General features: G+C 42.4%; 1 protein-coding gene across 2 annotated transcripts in view; it reads right to left on the bottom strand.

Moving 5' to 3' along the window:
* The window catches only part of LOC132823332 (dihydropyrimidinase-related protein 3-like), a 248,098-nt gene that overhangs the window by 157,448 nt on the left and 76,776 nt on the right, over window positions 1-13,874 (bottom strand). The window lies entirely within an intron of this gene.

Genomic DNA, 13,874 nt, shown 5'->3' with positions numbered 1-13,874 from the left:
TTCCCAACCAGATGTATTTTAAATGGTGTAATTAGTCATAGAACCATTGGGATGCACAGCATGGAAACAGACCCTTTAGTCCAACTCGTCGATGCCAACCAGATATTCTAAATGAATTTAGTCCTATTTTCCAGAATTTGCGCCATATCCCTGTAAACCCTTCCTATTCATATTCCCTTCCAGATATCTTTTAAATGCTGTAATTAGAGTCATAGAACCATAGAGATGTGCAGCATGGAAACAGACCCTTCGGTCCAACTCGTCCATGCTGATCAGATTTTCCAAATTAATTTAATCCTATTTTTCAACATTTGCACCATTCCCTCTGAACACTGAGGAAGGATCACTCTGATTTCTCTCCAAAGATGCTGCCATACCTGCTGAGCTTTTCCAGCAATATTTGCTGGGTTACCTCTGAACCCTTCCTATTCATGTACCAAATGCCTTTTAAATAATGTAATTAGAGTCATAGAGTTATACCGTATTGAAACAGACCCTTCAGTCCAACTTGTCCATGTCAACAAGATATCCTAAATTAATCTAGTTCCATTTTGCCAGCACTTGGCCCATATTCCTCTAAATGTTTCCTGTTCATATACCCATCCAGATGCCTTTTAAATGACATAATTAGAATTATAGAATCATAGAGATATATAACACAGAAACAGACCCTTTGGTCCAACTCATCCATGCTGACCAGATATCCTACATTAGCTTAGCCCCATTTTTCCACATTTGGCCCATATCCCTCTAATCCTTTCCTATTCATACACCCATCCAGATGCCTTTTAAATGGTGTAATTGTACCAGCCTCCACCACTTCTTCTGGCAGCTCATTCCACGCACATACCACCCACTGCGTGAAAAGGTTGCACTTTAGATCCCTTTTATACCTTCCCTCTCTCACCTTAAACCTACATCCTCTAAGTTTGGACTCCCCTACACCAGGAAAAAGACTGAGTGCATTTATCCGATCCATGCCTCTCATGATCTTACACATTTCTATAAGAACACCTCTCCATCTCCTATGCTCTAAAGAAAAAAAATCCTAGCTTGTCCAACCTCTCCCTATAAATCAGACCTTTGAATTCTGGAAGCATCCTTGTAAATTTCTTCTGCACTCTTTGCAGTTTAATAACACCCTTCCTGTAGCAAGGTAACTAAGGCTGAACATAATACTGCAAGTGCAGCCTCACCAACACCCTGTGCAACTGCAACATAACTTTTCAACTTCTATACTCAATGTCCTGATGAAGGCCAGTGTGCCAAAATGTGGGTAGTCTATGCACATGACTGGAGCACATGAGCAGAACATATATGATGTTTCATGAGGATCAGATTATTTCATGGGATTTGATTTGATTTATTATTTTGTCACATTTGCCTGGGTACAGTGAAAAGTGTTGTTTTGCATTCGGTACAGACAGATCATACCATACAAAGTGCATCAGGGTAATAGAACAGAGCAAGGAATGCAATGTTACAGCTGCACAGAAGGGGCACAGAGAGTGAGACCGGCATTAGATTTGAAATTTGAGAGGTCCATTTAAAGTCTAATAACAGCTGGGAAGAAGCTGTTCTTGAATCTGTTGGTGCATGTGTTTAAGCTTTTATATCTTCTCTCTGACACAAGAGATTACAACTGGGGTGAGAGGGGTTGTTGATGATGTTGGATGCCTTCCTGAAGCAGTGAGAAATGTAGATGGAGTCAACAGATTGGAGGTTGGTTTGCCGAATGCGAGTGTCACTGGCTAGACTAGCATTTCCTTTTCATCCTTCGACAATTGCTCTTATGAAGGTGGTGGTGCATCACCTTCCTAAACTACTGCAGTCCATCTGTTATTGAAGGGCTTATGCCCAAAACATCGATTCTCCTGCTCCTCAGATACTGCTTGAGCTGCTGTGCTTTTCCAGCACCACATGCTCAACTCTGGTCTCCAGCATCTGCAGTCCTCACTTTCTCCTAGTTGATTTTAATCTCACTGCAAAGCCTCTTCCAAGGATGCCTACCTTGAAGAAGTTCTCCTCTTCTCTCATTCCTGATGAAGGTCGAATGCCTGGAATGCCACTCTCCTGCTCCTCGGATGCTACCTGACCTGATGGTACTCTTCCAGCACCACAGTCTTGACTCCACCTGTTATTGGTACATTGCACCCACAATCATGGCAGTACCAAATATTCACTGCAGAATAAAAATCAGCCTAGTACATCCCTCCCAGGTTTTATAATCCAAATACTCATTCTCCCCACTTTCATCACTCCGATCCCCACTGACTTCATCCAACCCCATCAGCATGACTATCCCTTTCTTCAAAAAGATGTATGCCACATGCCGAAAACTGGTAATGATAAACGGGAACAACCAAACACAGTCAGTCCGGGGAGAAAAACAGGCTTTCCATTTCAGGTCCACCAACTGTCTGGAGAAGAGTTTTACCAGATTTGAAATGCTAACTCTGGTTTGCTCCACAGTTGCTGCCAGACCCACCAAGTTTCTCAAACACGTTCTCCTTTAATTTCAGAATTCCAGCATCCCCAGTATTGTTCTTTTATCCATCAATATTTCTTTCCCCCCATCTCTCTCTCCCTCCATAGAAGCCACTGGGCTTGTTGAGTGCTTACTGCATTTTTGTTCCTTCTATTTCATTCACTTTTGTTCACTTGAATGTACCTATGTTATTTCTCCCAACACTTTCACTTGGCAACGCATTTAAAATTCAAAACATTCTCTGGGTAAGGAAGCCTCTTGTGAATTCTCTGTTAGATTTATTGATGACTGTCTTACCTCGCTGGCCTCAAGTTCTGGTCTACCACAACCAGTGAAACTACCTTCTCCTAGTCAATCCTATCAAAGTTTTTATCCTTGAAGACCTCCAACTCATCACCCCTCAGTGCTCTCCTGCCTGCCTGCTCAATTTATCTGAGGTGTAGCTCCCCAGTTCTGGCATCATTTTTGTGAAACTCTTCTGATACTTCACCATCTCTATATCCTTTCATAATTTCAAAACCATTTTCGGTATTCAAAGTGTGACCGAACAAATGCTCTCCTACAATCTCTTCCATCAGGCAGCAGATTCAGAAGCTTAAACACACTCACCAGCAGGTTCAGGAACAGCTCTTCCCAGCTGTTACTGGATCAATGAATGGACTCTAACTTCAAATAAAGCTGATCTTGTTAATGTTGGTCTTGCCTACCACACAACCTCTGTGGTATAACCTGTATGCCTTTCTCTGTCCAAGTATTTTCTCTCACCCCATAATTTGTACGTCCTTGCTTACAATGATCTGTCTGTACTGCTCATAAACAAAACTTTTCATTCTACTTAGGTACATGTGACAATCAATAAATCAAATCGATCAATCAAAAAGTTTAACGTAACTTAATATCTACAGGAATAAAATCAGTGAACTCCAATGTTTTGTTTGATATCTTATGGCTTTACTGTATTGGTGATCTGCCCACAAGATCTCTGCTCCCCCATTTAGACACTTGGAGCAATATCAGTGGAGTCTGGTTAGAGAGCTGACTGAGAGTCTTGTTTTGTTTTATTTGTTCCGAGGATGAGGACATCGCTGGCCAGCCAGCATTTATTGTCCATCCCTAAATACCCACAGGAGAGTTAAGAGACAACCACATTGCTATGTGTCTGGAGTCACATGTAGGTCAGACTAAGTAAGGATCACTGTTACCCTCCATAAAGGACTTTAGTGAACCAGATCAGTTTTCCCCCGTGATAATTTCATGGTCACTATTAGACATTAAATTCTGGACTTTTATTGAATTTAGTTTCCACCATGGCAGGATACAAACCCAAGACCCTGGATCCAGTGATCATACTACTGGGCCATCACCTCCCCACACATGCCAATGAGCGGGTGGGAGTTTGACAATGTTTGGCAGTGCCACAAGGAGCCAGTGGCTGCTGCTGGTACTGCACCTATGAAATTAGATTAGATTATTTACAGTGTGGAAACAGGCCCTTCAGCCCAACAAGTCCACACCGATCCTCCAAAGAGCAACCCGCCCAGACCCATTCCCCTACATTTACCCCTTCACCTGATACTACAGGCAATTTAGCATAGCCAATTCACCTAAACTGCACATCTTTGGACTGTGGGAGGAAACCGGAGCACCTGGAGGAAACCCACGCAGACACTGGAAAAATGTGCAAACTCCACACAGACGGTTGTCCGAGTGGGAATTGAACCCAGTTCTCTGGCGCTGTGAGGCAGCAGTGCTAACCACCGTGCCACTGTGCCACTCACAGACTTGGACTGCTGAGGGTGCAAGGTATAGGTAAGTAATGGTTGAACTGAAGTTAATGGGCTTGTGTCACAGTGGATGGTGTTAGGGGAGTCACCAGGTAGGGCAAGGAGGTGGTGGGGTGGTCCTCAATCAGTCCTGACTGTCTTTGTAGGTGTATTTACTGTACTCCCAAAGAAGCTTGCAAGCAACTCTGTTAAGGTTTGTATCCACTTTATAGCAAGTCTTTCACTTGTTGCTGGGTTGGATATCAGAAATGGTGGGTAACAGATAATTAGGTGGGCATCAATTTGGGCAATGATAGGACAACAGCAGTGTCCCTAATACCAAACCAAATTCAATGTTTCCCTCAACCCCCAAGGGGTATGAGGCATCCTTATCCTTCCAGATGAAATTATTTACCATAATGCAATTAAAGTTTGTTTGTTAGCGATGTGATCATTTATAAATTTTTTTTCATTTTGACACAGTCATCTTCTTTATTAAAATGCACCCCTCAATCTGGCATGACTCACATATAATCTGAGTCAAACTCACTTATGTACGTTTTAAACAAAAGTTGTTCCAACATAGATTCTTATAAAAAGCAATTTTCTGCTGCTTGCCCATTGTGGATATTTTCATAAAACACTTACAGTGTGGAAACAGGCCCTTCAGTCCAACAAGTCTACACCAACCCATTCCTCTACATGTATCCCCAACTAATGCACCTAATCTACACATCCCTGACCACCATGGGCAGTTTAGCGTAGCCAATCCACCCTAACCTGCACGTCTTTGGATTGTGGGAGGAAACCCATGCAGACACAGGGAGAATGTGCAAACTCCATACAGACCATCACCCAAGGATAGAACTGAAGCCTGATCCCTGGCCCTGTGAGATAGTAATTCTAACCACTGAGCCACTGGATTTTGCTGCCATGAGGTATACCATTAAGAAGTCAAGTTAAGAACTCACTCTGCAATATCAGGATTTTGTTGCTTTCCAATCTACAGATCTTATGAAGTAAAGATTGTCAAGTCAGTTCAAATATTAGAAAGAGTTTTATCCCAGATGAAATGGCTACCTTCTTTTCTTAAGTGTGATGTGGATGTGCCAGTGTTGGACTGGGATGAACAAAGTTAAAAAACACAGAACACCAGGTTATAGTCCAACAGGTTTATTTGGAAGCACTAGCTTTTGGAGCACTGCTCCTTTGTCAGGCATCTGAAGAAGGAACAGCACTCCGAAAGCTACTACTTCCAAATAGACCTGTGGGACTATAACCTGGTGTTGTGCAATTTTTTAACTTTCTTAAGTGTGATATAGGTACTTGAGTGGGATGTCTGTGACAGAGAAGGGGATAGATAGTCAGAAAATGTATGTCAGATATCCCTTTTGTCACATTATCAACAAATTGCACACTTAATACTTTTTTATATAGTGACTCAAACATTAAACTCTGCAAAACATTATATATGATTATTCTGCTGTAATGTACATGCATGCATCTTGATCAGACTATAACATTTTAATCACTGTCGCATTAAACTCAGCCTGTACAGTGGCTGTAAAATATTGCAGACAACTGATTCTGGTATTTTCTTTATCTCTCCCTCTCTCTACTTTCCTTTGAACTTCACCACAGACAGTAGACTGTGACACTTGACATATGACAGATTAGAAACGCTTGCTTGATATAACAGTTCAGTAAGTCTCCCAGTGACTCTTTAATAGGCTTGGTCATGGTTAGTCAGGGTATATTTTGACCAAATTATGTGGTGGTGGTGGTGGCACTTTAAACCAGTTGCCTTGGCATTAAACTGGTGAAGCTAATCCATTGCTCGAAACAGAAATCATCCTATCTACTGGCCCCTTCCGTTGTTAGTAATCGAAGCCTTGCTCACATGTTACCAGTCTTACTGAAAAGTTATCTATTTGTGATAATAGGAACTGATAATATACCCAGCAGATCTGTTGTGGCGTTTTTCACAGTGAGTTGAAATTATGTTGTTTTGTGACAATAGCAAGGCTTATTCCACAGTAGACTATCAGTCAAGGCCATTTACAATGACTGAACAAGCCAAATTCTTATCGAGTGGTATTCCTGGATGCTTGGCACTTTAAATTTCACAACTCTCTCCATTATTGTGTAGAAAGCAAAAAAATAACTAGTCTCTAACTTCGATATATATACAGCTTTCCCAATGAATTTATTTGTTATTCTTTGCAATGTTTTAGATCTAAGAACACCATAAACTAGTCTGCATTTGATATGTAAAATAGTATGTAGTTATCTAGCCCTTAAAAATCTATGAAACTTCTTTCCAATATAATTGTTAGGATACACTTACAAGCAGTGTCCACCAATGCACAGTGGTTAGCACTGCTGCCTCACAGCGCCAGGGACCTGGGTTCAATTCCCACCTCAGGCGACTGACTGTGTGGAGTTTGCACGTTCTCCCCGTGTCTGCGTGGGTTTCCTCCGGGTGCTCCGGTTTCCTCCCACAGTCCAAAGATGTGCGGGTCAGGTGAATTGGCCATGCTAAATTGCTCATAGTGTTAGGTAAGGGGTATATGTAGGGGTAGGGGTATGGGTGGGTTGCGCTTCGGCGGGTCGGTGTGGACTTGTTGGGCCGAAGGGCCTGTTTCCACACTGTAAGTAATCTAATCTCTGTCTTAAAGCTTCAATGCTTTCTGAAGTTTCTTTAAAGGTAGTTTCTCTTCGGGGGTTTGCACACACACGGGTATATTCTTAATAAGCTTTTATTTTCCTTTATTTATTCACAGGATGAGTGTGTCACTGGCAAGGCCAGCATTTATTGCCCAGAGGGCAGTTGAGAGTCAACCACATTGCTGTGGGTGTTACGTATAGGCCAGAGCAGGTAAGAATGGCAGGCTCCTTCCCTAAAGAATATTGATGAGCCTGATGGGTTTTTCCTCAACAATTGGCAGTAAGTTAATTCAGCTCTTTGTTTATTGGATTCAAATTCCACCATCTGTCATCGTGGAATTCGAACCCAGGTCCCCAGAGCATTACCTGGGTCATTGGATTAATAATTCAGAGATAGTAGCACTAGGCCATTACTTTCTACTATGTGGTATATATTATACGTATGTTACGTATTCTATATAAATATATACATGTGATTTGAAGAGCCTAATTACCACATAAATAAAACCTATTCAAAAACTTTCCCCTTGTTAGCTTTAACTAACTTTGAAAAGGCACAAAATAGGTTTTGACATAGACTAAGTAAGTTGCTTGCTCACATAAATGCTGTTGATGCATCCTAACAAACTGAGTACTTGTTATATATCTTAAATTGCAGGCTCTATCTTCGCCTGTGAGATTCACTCTTCAAAATATAAGCAATAGGAGCAGGAATAGGCCATGCAGCACCTTTATCCTGATCCTCCTTCCAATTAGATTACAGTTGATCTTCCACATAAATGTTCCCCATATCCTTTTATGTCTTTACAGACCCATCATCTGACCATTGAGAAATATACTCAGCCATGCAGCATCCACGCTGGTCCATGCTGGAATATGCCAAAGATTCACAATCAGGTGAATGACAAGACTTCTCTTAATCCAAGATTGCTGGCAACCTGATCTGAAGATGATGTGCTGCATTTTCCACCCATATCTCAAACCACCCCTCAGAGAGAAGATGTTACTCTTTGGGATTTTGATGTACCCTCTGAACAGGGTTGGAGACAGGTTTGCTAAAGCTGGGGAATGAAACAGAGGCCTTGAAACTTCAGAGATTATAAACCCCTTCAACTCAGTCTGTCTCCCAGGAAACTGTCTCATCCATAAGTAAATCAATGCATATTTGTTGCACTACCTCTCAGGTAATGCTACCTACAAAACAGATTCCAGGTGCAGTTTCATCTAAGTGTTGTACAATTATATGTTTGCCTTTATTGGTCAGTGTATTGAGTATACCAGTTGAGATGTCATGGTGTGGCTGGCCAGGGCATTGGTGAGGTCACTTTTGGAATACTGCATTCAATTCGCGTCATCCTGCTATAGAGAAATATGTTATTAAACTTAAAAGGGTTCAGAAGAGATTACAAGGATGTTGCTGGGGTTGGAGGGTTTGAGCTAGGGGGAAGGCTGAATAGGCTGGGGCTGTTTTCCCTGTGGAGTGTCGGGGGCTGAGGGGTGACCATATAGAGGTTTATAAAATTATGAGGTGTATGGATAATGTAAATAGGCAAGGTCCTTTCTCTGGGGTGGGGGAGTCCAGATCTAGAGGGCATAGGTTTAGGGTGAGAGGGGAAAGATTTAAAAGGGACCTAAAGGACAACTTGTTCATGCAGAGGGTGGTGTGTGTATGGAATGAGCTTCCAGAGGAAGTGGGAGAGGCTGGTACAATTACAACATTTAAAAAGCATCTGGATAGGTATTTGAATAGGAAGCATTTAGAGGGACATAGGCCAAAGGCTGGTGAATGGGACTTGATTAATTTAGGATATCAGCATGAACAAGTTGGACCAAAGGGTCTGTTTCTGTGCTGTACACTGCTATGACTATGACTAGCATTTAGCAGTTTTTTTAAAAATCTGTTTTTCTAATCTCCCTAACAAATAGCCTGACAGTTCCTCACATTGTACTCCAACTGTGATAGTCCTGCACAATAACCCAACCTGTCAGTATCACTTTGCAGCCACTGTGTCTTCATCACAGGTTACTCACCTATTGTCACACAACATGAATGCATTACATTTGATCCCTTCATCAAAATCCCTTCCGTAAATTGTACCGAGCTGAAACTCGAGCAGTCATCTTAATGACCCTCCACACAAAACAACCTGAAAAATTCCTTTTCATTCCTACACTTTTGTTTAATTTACTAACCAATCCGCAACCCTCCAAATATTTTATCACCAGCCCCAAGAGCCCCTTATCTTGTGTTCAGTCCTTGACAAATACCTTTAGAAATACCCAATGCATTATGTTGTTACATCCCCAATAGCCTTGAACAGATACATCATTGTTTCTCTCTTGTAAAACTGTTTTAACTCTAACTATATTATGAATTAGTAAATGCCCAGTTACCACTTAATTCAAAATGGATTCCACCAGTTGCCTGATGATTGACATTGGGTACACTCATTGTAGATCTGCTTCTTTCTCATGTTGGAACAGCAGTGTATTGTCTGCTACATCCTGATCCACTGATATTATTCAGGAATCTTGGGAATTTGGAAAATCACAACTAATTAATCCGTTATCTCTGCAGCTACCTATTTAAAAACTGCAGTCAATCAGGTACAGTGGGTCTGTCAGCTTTTATATTCAACAATATCTCAGTCGTGTTTATTTACTAGTATTAATTGCTATAACTTCGTCAATCACATTAGATTGGCCATGATTTTAGCAAATAACAGAGCGAGGGTCTGTTGGGGGCTAGTCTACCTCCTCCTGTTCCATCCTAAGGGCTATAGTGACTCCTCATCACTTTCCTCAGGGCGGTTAGGGGTAATGAGGGTTGGTCTACCCAGTGATACCCGTATCCCATCAGCCAATATCAAATAAAAATTCATATGCATACTTCTCACTCTCATTGATCGCTTGGTTCCCTATTATTCCTGATATGCTTATTTTGGGCAAATAAATCAAGTGAGAAGGGAAAACACCACGCCTTGACTTGGGTGACGTGAAGGAGGCCATCTTGAATTGTAGCTGAAAATGTGTTGCTGGTTAAAGCGCAGCAGGTCAGGCAGCATCCAAGGAACAGGAAATTCGACGTTTTGGGCAAAAGCCCTTCATCAGGAATGAGGAAAATGTGTCCAGCAGGCTAAGATAAAAGGTAGGGAGGAGGGACTTGGGGGAGGGGCGATGGAGATGTGATAGGTGGAAGGAGGTCAAGGTGAGGGTGATAGGCCGGAGTGGGGTGGGGGCGGAGAGGTCAGGAAGAAATTTGCAGGTTAGGAGGGCGGTGCTGAGTTCGAAGAAATCAACTGAGACAAGGTGGGGGAGGGGAAATGAGGAAACTGGAGAAATCTGAGTTCATTCCTTGTGGTTGGAGGGTTCCCAGGCGGAAGATGAGGCGCTCTTCCTCCAACCGTCGTGTTGTTGTGTTCTGGCGATGGAGGAGTCCAAGGACCCAACATCTTGAATTGTAACCTCATCAGTGGGAATAGTCAGAACAAAACAAGGAATAAAGGATATAGTATCCTTCATCACCGCAGGATATCCTAATGTGGTTCATCGTCAGTTAATTATTTTGACGTGTAGTCACACAGGTGAATGTGGCAGCCAATTTGTAAACAGGAAACTCCTATAATTAAATCTTCTTGAGTGATGCTGCATGGGTTGTAAACAATGACCAAGACTCCCAGAGTAGTCATCTAATGTTGTGCCTTGAATTTAGTTATATCTTTTTAAGAGGACAGATAGGATCTTAACAAAACATCACAATGGAAAGTTGATATCTTCAATAGTGCAACATTCCCACAGTATCATACAGAAGGGTCAACATGAATTGTGTCTCTAAAGTGAAGCATAAACTGACAATCTTTCAAATAAACATCCAAATATTTAAGAGAGACGCAAGCTTTCATAACAAGGTGTAACTTTTGTTATTCAATCACAGGGTATGGACATCAATGGCTAGGCCAGCAATTATTGCCCAGAGGACAGTTAATAGTCAACCACATTGCTGTGGATCTGGAGTCAGATGTAGGCCAGACGAGGTAATGTCCTTCCTTCAAGGACATTAGTAAACCAGATGTGCTTTTCCCCAACAAATTCACAATTAGACTCTTATTTCCAGATTTTAACTGAATTCAAATTCTATCATTTGCTGTAGCAGGATTTGAATACAAGTCTCCAGAACATTACCTGGGCCTTGGGGTTAATAGGCCTGCGATAATACCACTAGGACATTGCCTCCCAACAATGGCAAGCAATTAAAAATAATTTAGTGGATGAAATGCCATAGTGTTTGTATACTTCTGTTTATCATTAAAAATACAGTTACAGAAAAAAGAATTGAGGGATACCCTTTCAAAATGTATTTTGATTGATTCAATTGGTTTTACAAATAGACAGAACGAGTGTTTTGACATATTTACTTTTTTTTTCCTTTGTTACATGCTGAAATATGGGCTTTCCATTCTCCATCATGACACGGGAATCACATGTCTGGAAATGTGTGGCAGAGAGAGACAGAGAGGGATAAGGAAAAGTGCTGATTAGGGTGTACTTTCAGATTACGTACTAGCTTTTTATTAATTCAAACCTGATTTGAGGTAGGCAGCAGGATCTTGAATTCTCACATGCCTCCTCAATTTCAGCATAATAACCCTGTTGGTTTGTGTTGCTCCTGAAGGATCTTTGTGGTGAAGTTGTGGATGATGCCTGACAGTGGGGAGAGGAAAAATTTGTCCATGGGATATCAGCATTGTCAGCTTGGCTACCAATCTCAAATTATCTTGGAGAATGTGGTGGGGAGCCATTATCTTCAGTCCTCAGACTCTAGTCCTCACTCACACAGTGTCTTTTGGAAGGGAGTTCCAGGATTTTGACCCAAAGATTTTCAAGGAATGCCAGTAGAGTTCCATTTGGGCATGGCCAATCTACATAACCCACACACATCTCCGCACGCACACAGTCGCCCAAGGCCAGAATTGAATTTGGATCGCTAGTGCTGTGAGGCAACAGACAGGAAAGGGTCCTGGATCAGTGGTGCTGGAAGAGCACAGCAGCTCAGGCAACATCCAACGAGCAGCGAAATCGATGTTTCAGCACCACTGATCCAGAATCTGGTTTCCAGCATCTGCAGTCATTGTTTTTACCTAGCAGACAGGAAAGGTTCAGAAGTATACAGGCCAAGGAAAATGGGGTTAGCATGGATGGTAATTTTGATCAGCACAGACTAGTTTGGGCCAAAGGGCCTGTCTCTGTGCTGTAGGACTCTATGGCTCTGTGCTGACCATTGAGTCGCTGTCCTGCGATTGCCCTCAGCAGCCACATTTTGAATAGAGTCGTGACAAAATTGGGGAAAGCTTCTGGCCATGTTCATTATCCAGTGACACATCCCATCCCACCTTCCACTGCACACATGCCAGGATTGCAGTCGGTGCAGAGAAAATGGTTCCATGTACCAATGTCCTGACAATAGCTGGGAGAAAGTGAGGACTGCAGATGCTGGAGATCGGAGTCGACAGTGTGGTGCTGGAAAAGCACAACGGGTCAGGCAGCAGCCGAGGAGCAGGAGAATCGACATTTCGGGCATAAGCCCTTCATCAGAATAAGGGCATTGTTCCTGACAATATCTACTGAGTGTATATGGGGAGCTGAGAGATATCAGCCCTAATGAAGTTCTGCATGATCACACTGTTTCATGTGATGGACAATTAGTAGGTTGAGCCCTTGCACTTTAAAGTTCCTGCACTGTTTTAAGAGTCTTCCCGTTCTCATGGGAGATCCTAGGCATGTTGAATAGTGTGCCAACACCACCTGCTTGAGTTGGCGAATGGAGACCAAGCATCAGGAAGTCAGCTCCTTCCACTCAAGCCTCTGATCCAGGAGGGCCAGGTAAACATTTTCAAGCCAACCTGTCCAAGGATGTTATCACACAACTGAGGAGCAGGTGAGGTTTGAACCTGTACCTTCCAGTGGCAGCAGAGACAGTGCCTCTGCAAGTCCTCTTTCCCAGCAGGTTTTTAACTCACTTTAACAAGGTGAGACAGGTCAGTCAACGCCACAGAAGGTAGAACACTTTAAGGCAAATAAAGTATACTGCCTCTCTCTCCACCATCACCCCACTGATCATTTTTTTCAGTCGCTAAGCATTGCTGGATGGCACAGTCTGAAGAATTTGAAATTGACAAGGATTGATGAGCAGCTCATTAAAAAAAAGGAGGTCTGCAGCTTTAAAAGGATCCTTATTCAATTACCAATAGCTTTATTACAGAGTTATTCCATTTCTATTGATTTTCCAACCCATTTCAGGCTAGTTTCACTTCTTCTCAGAGTATTGAGCCACTAATCACCTTTATACTCACCCTGTCATTGCACTGAAATATACACGGCTCCGAAGAGATTTGCACTCAACTTTATTAGGTCTGTCAAAAACGTCTCCAGCAGTCTCACAAAAGGAATGACACACATGGAAGGTGCAGCGCTTGCTTAGTGACTTACAAATCTGAACATTTGCAAATCACTAAAGTTATTTCTTTTAATCAGTAGCAGTCCCATCCAAATTCCCTACATAAAGCACCCTGGTATCTGGTGCAGCATGGTAGCTGATTGGTTAGCACTGCTGCCTCTCAGCACCAGCGATCCTAGTTCAATTCCCACCTTGGGCAACTGTCTGTGTGGAGTTTGCACATTCTCCCCTTGTCTGCGGGGATTTCCTTCAGGTGCTCCGATTTCGTTCCACAATCCAAAGATGTGCAGGTTAGGTAAATTAGCCATTCTAGATTGCCTGTAGTGCTAGCTGCAGTGGTAAATGTAGGGGAATGGGTCAGGGTGGATTGGTCTTTGGAAGGTCAGTGTGGACTTGTTGGGCCAAAGGACCTATTTCCACAATGTAGGAATCTATTCTAATTAAAACCCTCAACAAAAGAATGACAGACCATCTTCATGTTGGCTCCAAGGTCCCGTACTTA

Source organism: Hemiscyllium ocellatum, chromosome 16 (genome assembly GCF_020745735.1).
Source record: "Hemiscyllium ocellatum isolate sHemOce1 chromosome 16, sHemOce1.pat.X.cur, whole genome shotgun sequence".
Lineage (NCBI taxonomy): Eukaryota > Metazoa > Chordata > Chondrichthyes > Orectolobiformes > Hemiscylliidae > Hemiscyllium > Hemiscyllium ocellatum.
The sequence above is the reverse complement of the archived record's forward strand: the minus strand, read 5'-3'. Positions and strand labels throughout refer to the sequence as shown.